The sequence below is a fragment of the Photinus pyralis genome, unplaced genomic scaffold (assembly GCF_008802855.1).
Source record: "Photinus pyralis isolate 1611_PpyrPB1 unplaced genomic scaffold, Ppyr1.3 Ppyr1.4_LG5, whole genome shotgun sequence".
In the NCBI taxonomy this organism is placed as follows: Eukaryota; Metazoa; Arthropoda; class Insecta; order Coleoptera; family Lampyridae; genus Photinus; species Photinus pyralis.
The window spans coordinates 35,847,119-35,866,939 of NW_022170596.1; the positions used below are offsets into that span (position 1 = coordinate 35,847,119).

The 19,821-nt window shown below is 35.1% G+C and overlaps 3 long non-coding RNA genes across 3 annotated transcripts in view; 2 read left to right on the forward strand and 1 right to left on the reverse strand.

Moving 5' to 3' along the window:
• The window catches only part of LOC116170910, a 52,361-nt gene that overhangs the window by 16,602 nt on the left and 15,938 nt on the right, over positions 1–19,821 (reverse strand). The gene's annotated exons all lie outside the window — the stretch shown is intronic.
• On the forward strand, positions 9,333–12,199 carry LOC116170905. Its single transcript, XR_004145339.1, has 3 exons — positions 9,333–9,472; positions 9,566–11,854; positions 11,944–12,199. It is a non-coding gene; the product is annotated as an uncharacterized LOC116170905 (long non-coding RNA).
• Positions 17,876–18,332, forward strand: LOC116170906. Its single transcript, XR_004145340.1, has 2 exons — positions 17,876–18,010; positions 18,101–18,332. It is a non-coding gene; the product is annotated as an uncharacterized LOC116170906 (long non-coding RNA).

Sequence of the window (19,821 nt, forward strand, 5' to 3'; positions counted from 1 at the left end):
TGTCCACTTTCCTGAGCCTCGAACAGAAAGGGTTGTGAGATCTAACGGAGCGTAGGAGCCTCTCAAATAGAACACAGAAGATCCTTGAAAAGCTTTGGTGTGGTCTGAAATTCTTTCAAAAGACTCTCCAGAAACAGGATAATAACTAGCAGGTAAGCGCTTGAAAAGCTTTGCAAAGCTTCAGATAGCATCTGGGAAGGGGCTGGAAAGCCTAAATTGCTACATTTCTCGGATATTGTGTTTAGAAGGTTTATTAATGGTTTAAGAAATCTCAGGAAGCACGTAAAAATCTCCACAAAAGCACTGGGAAGTTTAAAGAATTAGTCGTTGTTTTTCAAAAACCTTTACTATGCTGGAATGTGCCTGGAAGCTCAGAAAATGGAATGAGACTTAACTAAAAAATTAGTCATTACTAACAAAGATGCTGTAGAAATGTGCGTGAATTATATTGTAAGTCGAACCTAGAAACGCAAGAATGTCAAAGACGATAATGACATTTGAATTGCTTGATACACATTGTTTAAAAGAATATTGAGAACAGAACATTCATTATTGCTCCCATTGCGTAAAAAGTACCCAACCCATCTAAAGGGCCTCCCATTAAAGCCGGCGTTATCAAAGGTAAATTAGTATATAAAACTGGTCCGGTAGCATGATTCCCAAAAGCTTAGTCTCCCTAAGGACTCATATTGTAGCGAATTTAGTCTACTTTAAAAGCGTACTGAGTATCAAAAACTGGCTCTTTTACGGTTAAAATCGTCAAAAGCCGAAAAAAGTCGAAAGTATCGCGTTTTTTTCGATTTTTGACAAAGTTGCGTTAGGCACTCGAGGTCACAAACTTATTAAATATTCCCAAAGCCAGCAGCTACACGGGTCCCTCTATGCATCGAACACTAAAATGTGGTTGGCAGAAAGATTCATAGAGGGTAACATTAAAAATAAAATTTAAATATCAAAAACAATTTGTAGTGATTTGATGAGTGATGCCACAACTTGCTGAAGATCAGCGTCTAACACCTTCTATAACCTTCACCAATAAGTGTGTCCACACAACGTCAAACCATTTTGTGTCCACGGCTACTGCAAATGGACTGTTTTAATTTAATAAATTATAAATTTAAATTAATCCAAAAGAACTGATGAGTTTTGACTTTAGAGTGTAGGTTAAGAAATGAAGGCACCGGAATTAGTTGAAGGCACCGGAATTAGTTAAGGTAAAACGGGAAGCAATATATGCATTTAATTGAGAGATTGGATACGTGGACAACAAATATAAAGATACCAAGAATAAATGTAATTAAAAATGTGGAAAAGGTAACAGTGAATCATGAAATGAAACCAGGGCCATAGCTAGAACGATAATTGTAAGGGTTCAAACGAAATGTTGGAGGGTTCACTTATTGTTTACAAAAATGAAGTCTCGAGAGACTTGTTTGTCAAAAAAGCAAAAAATATATTAAAAAAACTAATTTTATCCAATATATATTATATATTAAACAAACAAAAGATGTAACATAAAATAAACGTAACATAAATATAAGTCAATCGAATCAATATTTAAGCATACATAAAAATATTAGATTATAAATATAGTTTATCTAATACAATTTATTTATAACAATAGAAAAAAGCTGGAATATATTCATTAAAATAGATGCAACCTTCTCTCTTTGGCATTATGAAATTCTCTTAGAAGTATGTTCATGTCTATATTTTTAGTTCTTTCCTTTTCGAATGTAATCAGCGATGTTGCCAACTTGTCAAGCAAGAAACAAGCCTACAGCTAGAAAATCCATAACTTCAGATTTCAGATATGTCTGAATCTGATAGTTATTTAAACTTGTTACTTTTGAATCAAATTTCATAATTCTAATAACCATTATTGTACTCATACTACAAAATGTAGTATGTAGAGGTATTATAATTATCAAGAATAATCATTTTTATTCAATTTTATTGTAATAATTATTATTATGAACAACTATAATATTGTATATTTGTAATAATTAATTTACAATGTACAAAAATAGCACTATTGTACATTTTTATTTTATGATTCTGATCGTGATCGGTCAGAGGGTGCCAAGCACCCTCTGGCACCTCCCTGGCTGCGGCCCTGAATGAAACTAATTTTTACAGATTCTCATTTCTGGCTGACCGGTGAGTATGCAGGTAGGTATAAAATGAATGAAAAACAACGAAGACTATCCTTATTTTCCTATAGTGCAGTTATGTACAAATACAAATTGGCTTAAATAATTAACCTCTTGTACAATAAAATCTGAAACATGTTTAAACTTATTTAACGTTATGAATTTAGGCACACCGACATAAATGAATAAATAAACAACACTATCTACCGATTAACAATATGCTTCCTGCCTTATTGTTGCCCTTGACTTTATTGATTAGCTATATGTATTCTATTAATCGGAAATGTATAATTATGGCTTTAGATTTAGAAAATGGCAATGGATTACTACGACCAATGAAATTGATGCGGGATGGGATATTCAACAAAACAGAATAATGCGATCAAATAAGGGCACTTTCCGACTACTTTATTTTTTGCAAAGCAAGTAGAGGAACTAAGTAGGTGCATTCTATTTTTTGCACAACTAAATGGCTACAGCTTTTGCGCAAATAATGAATATAGTACACGACAAAGAGAAAATGAGTTTTTCACCAACTGGGTACAGAAATAAGTAATAAAATCTTAATGGAATAGGATGGTGCGGTTTCGCAAGCTAAACCCACTAAATATAAATTAAACTTTAATAAAATTTAATATTTGAAGTAGATAACACGTTTCCATCAAGTCCAATTTTCAGGATAACAATGTTAGATTACAGTCGAGAGAGTTCTAATCGCCTGCATGAAACAATTTAAGGAGCGGCAAAACAATTTCTCACCATCTACGTTGTTTCACGGCTGCTTTGATCGAAATGAAATTCTAGAGTAGGTAGGTATACGAAAACACCCCTATAAAATCAATTTTGCAAATTTCTATTTTAATCGGAAATAAATTTAACGTTAGTTTACGAATCATCGACAATTTTCTTTTAAATCGAAATTGAGGCTTTTACAGGTGTTGGTATATATAGAAATACTTTGCTAAAGCTAAAAAGTACCTATGAATGGAGTTCCCTTTGGTACACATCTTTCATATTAAATTTAACATTGCCCAACCCTTTCCTAAACGAATTATTGCATAAGTATGTACTTACTTTCAGTTCCACTTACTACCTTAAGATTTTCGTTCTAATCCCTGGAATGATACTCGTAATTTGAAGAAAGCGCGATGGGGGTTTGAAGCAGGCATGAAGGAAGAGGGGATTAGGTTAGGGAGAAATGGAGATCCGCGTATCAGTGGTGTAGAAAAATCCACGTACTGATTACGAAGGGAGTCTTTTTTTTAAGTTTCCAAATACGCTAAGTCTTTAAAACAAATCCTGTGATAATCTTCATGTTGAATTTTAAAAACACCCGTTTCTGGGATCCCCATTTCATTAGCGACAATTGAATCTCCAACTTTCCTTACAGTAGGAAATTTTATTGTTCCTATTTTTGAAAATTCGCGTTCATGTTTGCTATACTTAAAATGAGCTTTCAACGTGGCTGAACATTCGGATAAACTTCGCCAAGTAGGTGGGTAGCCGTCAGGTTTGACAGCTTTTGATCTAGCTAGCAGAGCATTATAAGCAAAGCATATAATCATTAAACGACATAGTGTATAAATAAGTGCTAATTTTTGTATTTCTTTTCTGATTTTGTAAAAAGTTCACTAAATTGATGTTCCAGGATCTTGCCCGGACCACCAGAATGGTCTGGCGTCCACAAAATGTTGGGGGTTGCGTTCTTTATGTATTTAGGGACTAAATTGTTACTCAGTTTTGTATACGATTAAAAAAAAAGTTGATTTCATTTATCGTCCTAAGTACATTCAAACTTGCGTCCGACCCTGCGTCCGACTCTCCTAAAAATGGGGTCTCAGTCGCAAAAGAAAAGAACCAGTTTATTTTTTAATATAAAACGTCCCTGAAATTACATAAGAAATTGAGGAAAAACTTTAAAGCTTTATTTACAATGTGATTTATAAAAGACAGCCCGTTATTCAGAACACTCGCTAACACTTTTTTTTCAAAATTTCTTTTGCAGTTTGCGCTTATAGGGTATGAGTTGAAATTTTTGGTAGGTATAATGCTTTGCGTTTTTTTTAAATTCAATATAAAGGCCTGAATATTCATTAAGCAACAACTTAAAAATTATTCTGGGATGTTATGTTCGCTTTACGAAGAAGTATTTAAACGAAATTTAATTCATAAATTCTTAGTGAAGAAAATCAATTTGATTTATACGTTTGAATTTTCCGCAAAGTAGTTTCGAATGCAAACATATCAACTAAAATATAAAAGATATGTATATACAAAATACCCTTTGCGTGCACGCACGGCTGCTCCCTAAAGACGTATAATGCAATATGGGCTACGCTATTTTAAACCGAATTGCTACGTTTTATAAAAGACGATTAAAAACTAAAAAGATTTATTCTTGTGTAATAAGTATCAAATTCAAATGGAGAAAATGAGATGATAGAGACGTTATGGGCAATACACGTTCACACTTAATTCCGCAAAAATAAATTGTTCGCTAATTTTAGGGCGATATTAAATCGACATTAACGTCACAAATTGAACTAAATGTCAAGCGGAAATGACAATAATCTGATTCTAACAGCGCGTTAAACGCATCCAACCGCGTAGAATTACAATCATGACTGAAAAATAGAAAAACGAGCTACAACGCCATCAAAATTAGCGCAAATTGGCAGAAAATATGAACCGACCTCTCTCATTTGCAAGATATATTACAAAGCTGAATTGATATTTTGATGGCGGTTAATGCGGTTTCGAGGAGGGAAAATTTAGAAAGCAGTTTTAACCGCGTTTCTGATTGGAATGACTTCTTTCACAAACGTGCTTTCTTTGCATGTGTGAAAGAAATTTTCACAGATACACAACATACGTACCTACTCGCACTTTTAAATTTTGTTGAAAAATGCAAATTGTAACGACTAGTCTATATAAGCATATACCCGCGTCCATGCGTTTAAAGCCAATGTTTATGACCTATAAGTAAGGGAAAATTAGCTAATACTTGTTCAGCCAACCGACCATCAAACTGTTGTTGAGTCCAAGATTTCGTGTAGAGCTGAAAAATGAAAGGTTCTCTACTGAAAAGCGTCCAAAACGGTAGTTCATTTTGTATTTTACTCTTTTTTAAAACCCCTCGAATCTCACAAGACCTCAGAACCGCACCTCGGGTTACCCTTTTCTCCGGGAATTGGTTCAACCGCAACACGAAGACCCATAGTAACAGATTCTCTTTGAGATTCCAAAAAGAATCGCCTACTTCTTCATTCGATCAAAATGTCTTTCAATTCAGAAATGTTTTGAGGTTGGGTGGGGGATGCGATAGAATGTTGAGCTTTAATTCTGTTAATTTTTCTTGAGCAATTGATTGAAAGAACTTATTGTCCTAGAAAAACCTTTTGCCTAACCATTCAAAGACATTTGCCCCTTGTTTCCAAAAATCCAGAACCTACGAACCTGTTTCGCCTTGTTCCAAGACAATCAATATGGTAAAGTGTGCAGGGGCGGACTGGGTAACTGCGGGCCAGGTGGAATTGCATAGGTTACGGGCCATTAAAGTATTAGTGTAGTAATGAAGGTGGCGGGGGGGGGGGGGGGGTTAGCTCTGAGGTGCATCACAAAAACTTTTTAAGTACCCCTTTCTCGAAAATAAATTACCATACAGTGTTTTTTTAAATTGCAGCTGATAATTAAAAGTAACAAAATATACAATCCACACGAGGTGCGTCGTGCTACGACAAAAAATGATAAATTCATTGTAAAACACTTCAATTAAAACAGAATTTTTTAACAACCTAACATCAACCCCAATTAGAGAAACATGTTAATAATTTATTAATAGTGCAAGAAACTAAATACAGCACATACTTATAAATTTCCACCGGGCCATTATGCGGGCCATATGATCTTACAAGCCAGGTGGGCAATTTTCAAACAGTTCCAAGATTGGGCCACTAGTTCAAAAGTTACAGCCCTTTGAATTTTCTTTCGAAATTGGTTTCTAGTCTATAACTTTTGATTGAGAAGTCTGATCGAAAAAGTACGAATTGTTTTGGATTCTAAGCACCAAAATTAATAAGAAAAAGTGTTTTCCCGAGAAATTTTGGTGCAGTCAATTTTTGGTAAAAAAGGAAGGTTATACACTGCCTTTTTTGAGCCCCGAAAAAAAAATTGTCTCAGATCGACCCGGAAAAAAAATTTTCTTATAGAATGTGGCCTATAGAATCCATAATTTCAAACAGTTCCAAGATTGGGCTACTAGTTCAAAAGTTACAGCCCTTTGAATTTTTTTTCGAAATTGGTTTTCTAGTCTATAACTTTTGATTGAGAAGTCTGATCGAAAAAGTACGAATTGTTTTGGATTCTACGCACCAAAATTAATAAGAAAAGTGTTTTCCCGAGAAATTTTGGTGTAGTCGATTTTTGGTAAAAAAGGAAGGTTATACACTGCCTTTTTTTGAGCCCCGAAAAAAAAATTGTCTCAGATCAACCCGGAAAAAAAATTTTCTTATAGAATGTGGCCTGTAGAATCCATAATTTCAAACAGTTCCAAGATTGGGCTACTAGTTCAAAAGTTACAGCCCTTTGAATTTTTTTTTTCGAAATTGGTTTCTAGTCTATAACTTTTGATTGAGAAGTCTGATCGAAAAAGTACGAATTGATTTGGATTCTACGCACCAAAATTAAAAAGAAAAAGTGTTTTTCCGAGAAATTTTGGTGTAGTCGATTTTTGGTAAAAAAGGAAGGTTATACACTGCCTTTTTTTGAGCACCGAAAAAAAAATTGTGTCAGATCGACCCGGAAAAAAAATTTTCTTATAGAATGTGGCCTGTAGAATCCATAATTTCAAACAGTTCCAAGATTGGGCTACTAATTCAAAAGTTACAGCCCTTTGAATTTTTTTTCGAAATTGGTTTCTAGTCTATAACTTTTGATTGAGAAGTCTGATCGAAAAAGTACGAATTGATTTGGATTCTACGCACTCAACTCAAATTAATAAGGAAAAGAGTTTTCCCCAGAAATTTTGGTGTAGTTGAATTTTGTTAAAAATGGAAGGTTATACACAGGGGCGGACTGGGTACTTACGGGCCATTAAAGTATTAGTGTAGTAATGAAGGCGGCGAGGGGGGGGGTTACCTCTGAGGTGCACCACAAAAACATTTTAAAGTACTCCTTTCTCGAAAATCAATTACCATACAGTTTTTTTAAAAATTGCAGCTGATAATCAAAAGTAATAAAATATACAGTCCACACGAGGTGCGTCGCCTATCATTGTATTTCAGCACTTTCAAAATACTACGACAAAAAATGAAAATTCATTGTAAAACACTTCAATTAAAACAGAATTTTTTAACAACCTAACATCAACCCCAATTAGAGAAACGTGTTAATAATTTATTAATAGTGCAAGAAACTAAATACAGCACATACTTATAAATTTCCAACGGGCCATTATGATCTACAGGCTAGGTGGCAATCGCCACCAGCCCCCCCCCCTCCCCGTGCCAGTCCGCCCCTAAAAGTGTGTCTTCCGACCTGATTATGTTTTCAGCTTCGTAGACACTTCATTGTGTTCAATCCACTATTTTGTTCGCTTGTGAGTTTTAGTGTGAATTTTCTTAAAAGACAGTTGGATTCCTCGAAAACATTTACATTTGAGTTAAAGATTCATAATATCTTGCATTTTGAATGGCTATAAAGATCTGCTCGGTCTTTATGATCGAATCTTGGATTGCACAAATCAAAATTTTAACCCCAGCGGGGTCGGGGGCAGAATTGAACCCCCTGGATATCGTAAAAGGCGAAGAATGAGCATGGGAGGTGCCCCCCCTATATAACCCTATCTAAACCATCCTTTCCACAGTTTTAGATTTCCTAGAAAACCTTATGTGAGTGGAACAAGACCGCCTTGGTCCCGATTCGGAAACCGGTGAAGGACCCGCTACTTTCGAAACAGTATTGTTTCCAGCCATTCTTGGAGAGTAGTGGAGTACTAGCATTGAAGTACTAGTACCGTATCAGACCGGTTTTCGTAGAGAGCGATCGACGACCGATCATCTTGTCGGTCTGAAGAATATACTATACGGTCCGTAGCGAAATATCGCTTTATACTCAAATCTGTATTACCTATACATATACAATAATAATAAAATAATAAAATACTCGCATTGTAAATTACGCAGGGGAATAAAACCTTCAACCCCGACATACTCTTTCAACTCTTTAACTAAAAACACATTAAGTTTTAATTACGATTGTTATAGAAAACCGGGAAATAAAATTGATGAAAACCAAATCTCCTGAAAGCGAAGCCTCTTACAATGATCGCCCTCTTGTTCGCCCATACAAAGTCTCGTTCAAGTTTGTCAACACGAATTAATGCCGACAATCAAACTACGCTAAGTGTAATTGATCTAAATTTAATCACATTTTTTTTGCGTGAATAAATCACGACTAAAAGTAATTTAAGGTTGCAATTTTATTTCATTGTAAAGTCTGATGATGTTTTTAATTTGTTTTCGAGATTATTAAGTCAATATTTAATTTTATTTTCGTTTCTGAAAGTAATTAAAACATTTTTTTGTGTAGATATACTTCTAAAAGGGTACTTTTTAAGTACTTTTTGTTTGACTTTTGTAATTTAGGAGCAACCTTGCTTGCAAAGGGTTGACAATTTAATCAAGCTTTTTTCTCCTTTTTTGTACACTAAGAAGGCAATCTCCCGAACTGCATCAAAAGACCAAAGAAAAATTTTAAAATATGTCTACGATAAAGGATTTTTGCTTCGATGAATAACTAATTTTTTTCCATAGACAAAAAGTGGGTGCAGAGTTTTTGTTAGTAGGTAGACTGCCTCTGGTAGACTGTTGCATAAATTGAACACCTTGAGGATAGATTTTTCAGCAACATACGAGTTCCACAAGGATACATTATTTAGTAATGAATCCTTCATAACTATATTTATATGGCGACAATTGAAACTTTAGCTCAAGAAATGCCTACTAAAACTTATCACAAGGAAATGGTAGGCTTTATCAAAACACTGAAAGCCAGACCACTGTAGACAAAGTATATTTTGTTATCCGCTTACTGAAGAACAAACACTTGGTCACCTTTGAATCATAACCGCACTGGAATAATTTGGAACCAAATTTGATTATATCAGATCACATGGTGTGAGGTGGTTGCACTTTACTGGGTAACAAGGGATATAAAAGCAGCAATTCAAATTTTCAAATCATGTAGTACACATTCAGTCACCATGAAGTTCTTGTTGTTCGTTGTTGCCTTGGTTGCAGTTTTATTCTCTTCAGCACTTGGTAAGCGCGCTTAATATGTTTTGCTTCAGGCTTCAGCCCATTTGCAATTACAATTTAACGAGGTATTCGGCTAATATTATCTTTGTTTCACAGCGCAAGTGCCTTGCGGAGGACTATTTGCATGCCAAGTTAGCTGCCCGCTTGTCGGCAATAATGCTTTTGGAACGTGTCCTTACGGCCAGATCTGCTGCCCTCTTGGAGTAGGAAAGTAGGACAACGTGATGTCAACCAATCAGTTATTTAAGGGTACTATTATTATATAATCAATGTTCTCATAAAATGACTGTTTGAGTTCAACCGTATAAAATAGAATGGATTTTCCAAATAGGTGTAGTTTTTACCTCGTGATTCGTTTATTTCCCACATTTTGCATTATTTGCAAGTGACAGATACAGGATTTTATTTCATTAGAAAATTAGCGACTGAACATTAAGTTTTTGGCGATGGTGCACACAAACTTCATATATTACTGTAAGGCTTCAGTGCATACAAATGTAGATGTAGATGGGAACAGATGATTTTTGATATGCGAGCACCATCACGGGGTAGGAGCAGAATACGAACTAAACCTAAAGCGCTAAATATGAAACCTTTCATTTGCAATGATATTTACCCGCAACGTTACTATTCTTTACCATACGTTAACATACAACCTATAGTCCCGAAATCAATTTTAGTAAAAAAATCTGAGCGATTTCGAGATTTAGTTCGCAAAGAGCAGGGGTTTCCAAAATTATATTTATCCAAAATCGTCAAATATAGAAGCCATTATTCATTACACCTTCAAGTTCATAGTGGCAACAATGAAACATTGTTTTTTTTACTTAAGGCGTTGGCGGTCATGGTTTCCCCAATACACAAATCATAGTAACTACAATCCCTTGGTTGGAGTCGGTTTTTTACGTGTGTTTTTATTTTCTCCTGGCACTCCCGATAAACGACACAATATTTTTTTACATACTCATATATTACACCCTGTATAACACCTGTTATGAAAATGAAAAGAAATATTTACACGACTTTACAGTAGGTATATACCATGAACCTTGCATTTTAAAACAAATAGTTCTTTTCAAAGCCCCTGCAAGTGCAACATTTTACAAAGGTACTGTACGTAAGATAAAACAGGATTTATATAATCCCCATATATAAACCCCAGTTTTTAGTTAGAACCGAGAATGGCGTTTACCCCTGAAGACGATGCGTTCATATTAATGGCGTGGCGCAACACGTTTAGGAGATGGTACATGTAGAACGTGTATTTCAAAACATGACCCGTCGAGTGCAAATGTTTCTTGAACATGATAGTGGACATTTTAAACAATCATTGTGAGGTTGTAAACTTGTGCTTGAAAAATTAATATTTTTAATTAATTGATTGTTATTATTTTTAGTTGTTCATTAAATGGGTCTGCCGCTGCTTTTAAATAAATGACATTTGGCGTGTTACCAACTTTAAATTTTTTTGTTTTGTGGGAAATTCAAACTGTTCGCACTACTTTTGGATCACTCGGTATAAAATAATATAATCTTGATTCAAACCGAGGTTTTACATTTCTAAAGACCTCAGAAGTTATTCGCTGGCTTTCGGCTGTAATTCTTTGTCGTAATTCTCCTATATAAATGTATATAATTGAATTTCTCCTGGCCCTCTCGATAAACGGCACAATATTTTTTTATACTCATATATTACACCTTGTATAACACCTGTTATGAAAAGTGAAAAGAAAGATCTACACGACTTTACAGTATAACAATGAATTCAAAATTTAAATCCAAATATTTTATTCAATGCGAGTATATTGTATACCAGTAGCACAGATATACGTAAAGAATCTGTTCTTTACGTATATCTGTGTCAGTATTCTGTTGAATTATTAGATCTCATTACTAAATTCTACCAGATTACTTAGAATTGCCCAAATTACGTTTAGAATTTTCCTTGAGAATTTCCTTACCACCTTTCTATATCGCCATACCTTAATTCAATGCATCTGTAACCCTTACTTAAAGAGTTTTTTGGATCTTGCAATTTCTCACACAAATCCTGTAAGTGAATTACGCATTATTATAATGAAGAGATCTAATACAATTCTTAACAAAGAATTGCCTACTAAAACTTATCGCAAGGAAATGGCAGGCTTTATAAAAACATATTTTTGATATGCGAACAAACGCTTGGCCCCATTTGAATCTTTACCGCACTTGATTAATTTGGCAACAAATTTGATTAATCACATCACATGGCTGGGCTTTGCTAGGTAACAAGGCGTATAAAAGTGGCATGCCAAATTTTCAAATTAGGTAGTACAAATTCAGTCATCATGAAGTTCTTGTTGTTCCTTGTTGCCATGGTTGCAATTTTATTCTCTTCGGCAATGGGTAAGCGTGCTTAATATGTTCTTCTTCAGTACTTTTATTTAACCTTGTATTTTTTGAAATTATCGAGCTATATTATTTTTATTTCACAGCGCAAGGAGCTTGCGGAGGACTATTTTTTGGATGCCGAACTACCTGCCCTGTTGGCGGCAATAATGCTTTTGGAGTGTGTCCTTTCGGCCAGATCTGCTGCCCTCTTGGAGTAGGAAAGTAGGACAAAGTGAAGTGATACCAATCAGTTACCTATTTTACGGTCATATTATGTAATATAAACTCCGAGACAATGTTATCATCAAATTACTGAGCTCAACTGAATAAAATAGCGTAAAATAGATTGGATTTCCCGAATAGGTGTAGTTTTTTTTACCGAGTTTTACATTACGATTTGTTTATTTGCCACATTTTGCGTGGCAGACCCTGGATTTCATTTCATAAGAAAATTAGAGATGGAACATGAAGTTTTTGGCAGTGGTGCAAACAAACTTCATAAACTGAATACAAATGTAAATAAGAACGTCCGTTAAAAACGAGGGGATCATGATTAATTCATGAAATCCTTTTGACAAAATAGCCCTTTATCGATTAACAGAATTTAGAAATTTCCCTCACAAAGAAAACTACAATCAGGTGTTCTTCATTAAAAAAATTACATCTTTTACCCCTAATATATTTTAAAGATCACATCTCAGTTTAGAATATTTTAGCACATAAAATAATTACTACTCGCCCTATAGTGGGCATAGTCACAAATTTCCATATAAATTAGTACTAATAACGTCGCAAGAAGCCTTTGCATTCCCGGATAAGTCTACAACTTACAAGTAAAATGAATCGTTTTCTTTTTAGCGCATTTCCACAAAAATAAAAAAAAATGCGCTATTGTGGCCACTTTGTCCGTCCGTCCGTCCGTCCGTCCGCTAACTTTGCGACGCTACTAGTTTTTTATCTTAAGAGCTATTGTTCTACTTTTTTCGCTATTTGGTTCGTTATGGTGTCGAGTCTTGTACCAAGGAAGGAATTTTTCTGTACCGCTTACAAAAAAAGTTATTGTAAAAAAACAAAAAACCGTTTTTTACATGTTCCATAATTTTACACTTTTGCCGTTTATTAACGATCCTAGAGATCGTTTATAATTTTTGCATTGCTATCTGTCGCTGNGTGCCAACTTTTTTATTTATGGAAGAATTTAAACGAAATTTGATACATAGGCACTTGGGATAAAGGAAAATCAAACGCCAATTTCAAATTTGGTTTTGCGCATGCGCAGTGCCAACTTTTTTATTTATGGAAGAATTTAAACGAAATTTGATACATAGGCACTTGGGATAAAGGTAAATCAAACGCCAATTTCAAAATTTGGTTTTGCGCATGCGCAGTGCCAACTTTTTTATTTATGGAAGAATTTAAACGAAATTTGATACATAGGCACTTGGGATAAGGGAAAATCAAACGCCAATTTCAAAATTTGGTTTTGCGCATGCGCAGTGCCAACTTTTTTATTTATGGAAGAATTTAAACGAAATTTGATACATAGGCACTTGGGAGAAAGGAAAATCAAACGCCAGTTTCAAAATTTGGCTTTGTGCATGCGCAGTGCCAACTTTTTTATTTATGGAAGAATTTAAATGAAATGTGATACATGGGCACTTGGAATAAAGGAAAATCTAGCGCTAGTTTCAAAATTTTATTTTGCGCATGCGCAGTGCCAACTTTTTTATCTAGGGAACCATTTAGGTGAAATTTGATACTTAGGCGCTTGGAACAAAGGAAAATCTAACATTAGTTTTAAAATTTAGGTTTGCGCATGCGCAGTTCCAACTTTCTTATTTAGAAAAGCATTGAAATGAATTTCTTCTCATAAACTGAAATTGAAGTAGCACGTCAAAAATGGATTGCCCATGTGCAACGCTATCTTTCATATTTGTGGCCGGATTTTTACGATTTTAAAAGAAGTTGCATCTTACAAATGGGAAATGAATGCAAGTGGAAATGCGCTTTATGTAAATCGTTTACGATTACTTTTTAACTTTTTTTTTATTATACCTGGAATCACAAATTGTACCACAAGTATTTAGATAGCAACGTTTGTAGCCGTAACTATTAAAACAAGTTTAATTTCAATTACACGGCATCTTTCAGAAACACCATGCTTAAAATGTCTGTTGACATTATATTTGACAGAATTTTATTCCATCATTGAATAAGTAATTATAGGAAGAAGTATAACGCTTATAGATTTTTGAGTATTGCTGTAATGTTGGTTGCATACCGTTAATTTGTTTACAAAATTTCTCACTTCTTGCTTTTCGACTATAGCGCTTTTAATATTGAACTACGCTCTTTCCTTCTCTAAGCTATCAATGATCCAGACAGATCAGATCTGTTGCCAATTTGTCTACCTGGGCTCCTCTGGTTTATTTAACTGCTATTCAGGCGGCGATTATTCATAATGACCAGTCAATGTGAATCATTTAGGGAAGGAAATTTGTTGAACAACCCGATATTCGACTTCTTTACACCCCCAGCCGATTCACCACCTTTTGAAAGTCCACAGCCCGAGCAAAAAATTCACCGTATAGAAGTGCGCGCGATCAGGACCAAACCTGCGGTGCGGTTTAGGATGGGAATGGCGCAGCCCTTCAAGTGGATTTTGGTTCTTCGATTTTTTGTGGGCACATGTCCAAACTATGTATGCTTTTTCGGAACACGAATCTGTAGATTCACGAATCACGGGGGTAAAAGCGAAAACTCCCGTTAGGGGTGGTCTCCGTACACATTTTTCGTACTTACTCGGTCATCTGCGGTCCAATCGGGCCTCTTTGGCCGGGAGAAGTACAGCACTTTCAGGAAATGTCTTGATTTATCTCGTGAGGGGGCGATGAAGTCGACGAGCAAAAAATTCGGGAAATCGAAATAAGTTCATTCGAAAGCAGATAGACATGGATTAAAAAAAAACGGTTACTCTGTAGAGGAATTTTACGTCTCATCAAAGTTGGGTCAACGTTTTAGGTAAGCGTTCGAAAGACGGTCGAATTTTACGCAAATTCCGGTTGAAATCTTCGCGTATTTTTGCCATTTCCACCATACGTAACGGCGATGCAACCCAAAATGCGCTTTTTATTGTTTTGCTCTAACTGGCTAGCAGTGGTGCTACCTCAACTCGAGGATTTTTCGTTAATCAATCACAAACATAGCTATAATAACCCTTAATTTACAAATGTGTAATTAATATGTTACAATATTCAACAGTACCATGGTATAAGTAATTAATATTCGATGACAGTACCCATGTTGGTCCTCTAATAATTGACATCAGAGATCAATTAGACAAATGAGTTTATTTAAAGTATTTATTTATTTTTATTTTTCCCTTTATTTTGAGTGGGCGGGGTTTCAACCAAGGCTGCTCTACCAACCTAACCCACTATACATTTACAATATCCATACCCAAACCCGGATTCGAATCAGGGACACTTAGTACCGCAGTCCAGGATGGGCTTATTAGTAGCATAATGGAATTGAATGAAAGCATGGAACGCTAATAGCTTGGTCACGTGGACAAGTACATACAGGAACCTTCTAAAACCCGGCATTTGCTTCAAATTGAACGCATTACTTATTAAGTCGAATGCCACATGGCCAGACTTGAAAACGCCTGGCGCCGAACTCAAATATATTCTGTATACGACTTTTACTACAGAAAATACTTCTTCCTATAATTACATATGCAATGGTTCCATATTGTCAAAGCAACCCAGCAACAAGATGGTAGTCCAGGATTGTACGGTCCACTATGCGGTCTACAGTGACTGTATAAAGACAGTGTGGCCATATCCGCCATGTATTTTTCCAAATTTATCATTTTGTTTTGGTAGATTGTTTTACGGTTACAATATTATTGCCATAACTGTTACGGAAAGGGTGACTTCATCACCTTGGTTTCCAGGTTCATTTTTAAGAAACCGGGATATTTGGTTAAAACATGGCGGATCAACTACCAATAGAAAATAACAGCACTGTCTCTATAGTCACTGTAGCATAATCGAATCGTTAAGCAACCCTTATATTTACCTGAAATGAACTAAATTGCCAGTACTTTTATGTCATATGCACTCCACTTTATCCGTTTTTTAGAGGGTTATTGCGGAGAATCGTTCTGTCTTCAGGTCGGTTTCGCTATTTGTAATGCAATAGGACGCACAACAATACATAGTGTTGTATCAATTGTATGTATTTGTTATTAAAGAGCAGAGGCTTGACTGAGTGGTCATTATCTCGACCATATTATTTTCATCTACATTAAAACAATAGAGACCATGGTTCAGTTAATTGACGTTTCGGATAATTCACGTTCGGATAATCGACGTCCTACCATTGAATTTATTGGTCCTATACTATCCATGGCCTACAAGGCTACAAGGTTCACTCAACGTATGTATCAGAATCTGAGGATGTGCACCTTTCATTTACAGCGAAATCGAATCCCTCATACGGGGTCAAAGGCTTGGACAAAGACTAAGAGCAAATATTTCACTAACAATGTAGAGAGATATGGGTGTCTTTTGGTTGGAAGTTGAAAGGTCGGGAAGGGGGAAGTTAATGAGAGATCGATCCAAATATCTTGAAAACGGATACATGGCTTAACAAATCACAAATAATGTTACTGAGAATTAAACAATGTCTTTCTTCAACTTTTTTGTAATGTGATTTCAACCAGTTTTAAGATTTAATTTGTAGTTCTATAAGTTTTGACGATAACGTGTAGTTTTCACCGCTATAAAAAATAACCTCTCACCTGTATAGCGTACGTGGTTTTTAAGTGGATATATTATAAGTAGAGTTTAGTTCCAAATTTTCATGCAAATCAAATCATATCTATCAAATGGTTAATGGTTATGCACTAACGGAGTTGTGATGTTACAATGGAGGATTTTAAAAGTTGTAAAGTTACAGTAAACAAGAATACCCAACGGTTTAATAATATATTAAAATTAGTTATGTTGTTATTATTATTATTACTGGCAAAAAGTAGATTTTGAAGTTAAGGGTAAGTTAATCTTATATCTAAATTTCATGCAAATCGATATACATGTATATTCAGAAAATTCAGAGGGGCCTTTTTTTACCGTCATAACCTGGAATACTTGCCAGATTTACGCATTTCACAGTGAAAAGTAAATTTACCTTTGCCATGAGAAAACATGTACAGGTTGTACTATTTATATGTGATGAAGTTCTCCATTTTTCTGGTCTCGTTGTGATTTTTTGAAGTATTAAAAAGAACCACGAATGTTTTCATTGTTTTTCTATAAAGTGATCGATTTCGGGTTATGAGTTACCCATCATCAGGCTATGCTAAAATTACAGGAATGTGAAGTTGAACAAAGAATTAAAATTATTACTACTATTTAAACCACTTTACCCAACAAACTGAGGGAAGTCATAAGTCTGCTTTTCCTTCATGTATTATGGTTGCTGTGGAAAAATTAACGGAAAAACCAAATTTTGCCAGGTTTTTGATCCTCCGTTATTTAAAAAAAGTTTGCTTTGGCTCCTCTTCCACAGGTCCCTATATTTTATTTAAAATACCTATATATCCCTTATACACCTGTATAACAGCTGCTATGAAGCGATATATTATTAGCGGCATAACGTAAGCATAATCTAGTGCTACACCTATCCAAGTCTCAAAGCAAACTAGAGGTGGATTGCGATTTTACGACATTGTCTATTGTCTGTACACTTTTTCTGCATCTTGCAATTTCCCATACAAACCCTCTAGGAAAACTACGTATTGTTATTTTAAAGAGATATAATACATTTCCTTACAAAGAATTACCTACCAAAACTTATCGCAAGGAAATGGCAAGCTTTATCAAAACACTAAAAGCAAAACCACTCTAGACAAAGTATATTTTTGACAGTTATCCGTTTTACAGAAGAACAAACGCTTGGCCACTTTTGAATCATAACCGCACTTGATTAATTTGGTTAGAAATTTTATTATATCAGATCACATGGTGTGATGTGGCTAGGTAACAAGTCGTATAAAAGCTCCAATCCACATTTTCAAATTAGGTAGTACACATTCAGTCGACACCATGAAATTCTTGTTGTTCCTTGTTGCCTTGGTTGCGATTTTGTTCTCTTCGGCAATTGGTAAGTGTGCTTAATATGCTCTTCTTCAGTACTTTTACTTAACCATGTATTTTTTGAAATTATCGAGCTAATATTATTGTCATTTCACAGCGCAAGTGCCTTGCGGAGGACTATTTGCATGCCAAATTGGCTGCCCGGTTGGCGGCAATAATGCTTTTGGAGTGTGTCCTTACGGCCAGATCTGCTGCCCTCTTGGAGTAGGAAAGTAGGACAGAGTGATGTCAACCAATCAGTTATTATATAATATAAACTCCGAAACAATGTTATCATTATCATCAAATAACTGAGCTCAAATGTATAAAATAGATTTGATTTAAATAGGTGTGGTTTTTTACTTCACAATTTGATATTTTTTGCTCAATTTAATTTGAGGGTATTTAGAAAAATAGTTAACAATCCATTTCGTCGATTTTCTGCTCTGTTTTGTTCTACATGGTGTCCATGCAATTTTTTTTTATTTGACTTGTCACAACGTTATAAGGAAACAAAATGTTTGATGCTGGCGCATTTATGTCAATGATTCGTAGCGCATTTTTTTTCGGACAAGGTAAGCTTTCAATTTAAATGTTGCGCAGTAAATAAAAATTGTATAGTTTTGTCTTCTAGGGGAAATTACTGTCGTGTGTGGTAGGGGAAAAATCGTTTGTGTGCCAAGTACTTCATTTATTTGTGATTTTGAAGTACATACAAAGTAACTTCTAAGCAATAAAACTAAAGATATTGTAAGGTTATAGGTTTAATTTAACAAGTTTTGCAGCATTGTTAAGGAAAACTAAAAAGGGAAACATAATTTTCTTTGGTGGGTGCATTGGTGTAATAGTCAGTAACACGAAACATTGAAACCATAACAAGATATGAAGAATAGCAACCTTAAACTCCTAGAAATCAATTGGCGAAGGTTTGACATCGCTGTCTCTTTTAGTTCTCGAGTTAGCCGAGGAACAAACGGACAGACAAAACCATCACATACGGGAAATTTCTCGACGAAATATCGTTATGATAATCAGTGAAGCAATTATATTTACCTATAAGAAAAGTCTTCAAAATGGAGGAAATTGTTATTACGAAAAAGCGATATCACTATAATATCATTAAAATCAGAAGATTTATATGGCATACCATCTGCAATTACAGATTTAAAGTAAAAAACACAACAGAAAAATTACAAGCCTAACTTCTAAGGGCGAGTTTTTCTATCGGATCAGTCGAACGGTAAGCTGTGGTAATTTGGGTGCCCCTGTCCACCTTCTCATGCCCTCAAACTTGATTCATGTTTCTTCAAGTGTTTCTTAAACTTTGCTGAAGCTTCAATCAAATTCGTCTTCTTCTTAAATTTCGCCTCTCAAGTTCGTGTCAATTTTTGCTAATGTGCTTCTCAATCGTCCTCTTAATATATTTGCCATGATGGTTTTTTCAAATTTTCCTCAACATTCTATCAATATATAAGCTTCTTTCACGTTTCCATCACTTTCTTTTTAGGTTCTTCATTTTCTTTCAGGTTTGTATCAAATTCCCACGGTACCATATTTTGATACCTAGTATCGTCCGTCCAGTGATTCATGTTCCAACTAAAAATCGTAGGAGACTGAAACGTATTTTCCGGTGGGTCTGGCCAAGAAATCCACAAAATTTACAATACGTTTTCTCCCTTCTGGGGGATCTCGGGCACGTGACAACACCTCCCAAACGCCACATGCTGACCTGCGAGACTGATTGCATTACCAAAAGGTAATGGGCGGTGGGGTCGTCACATCCCGACGCCGACTATACAAGAAACATCTACTTTTTTTAATTAAAATTTAGTTATTTTG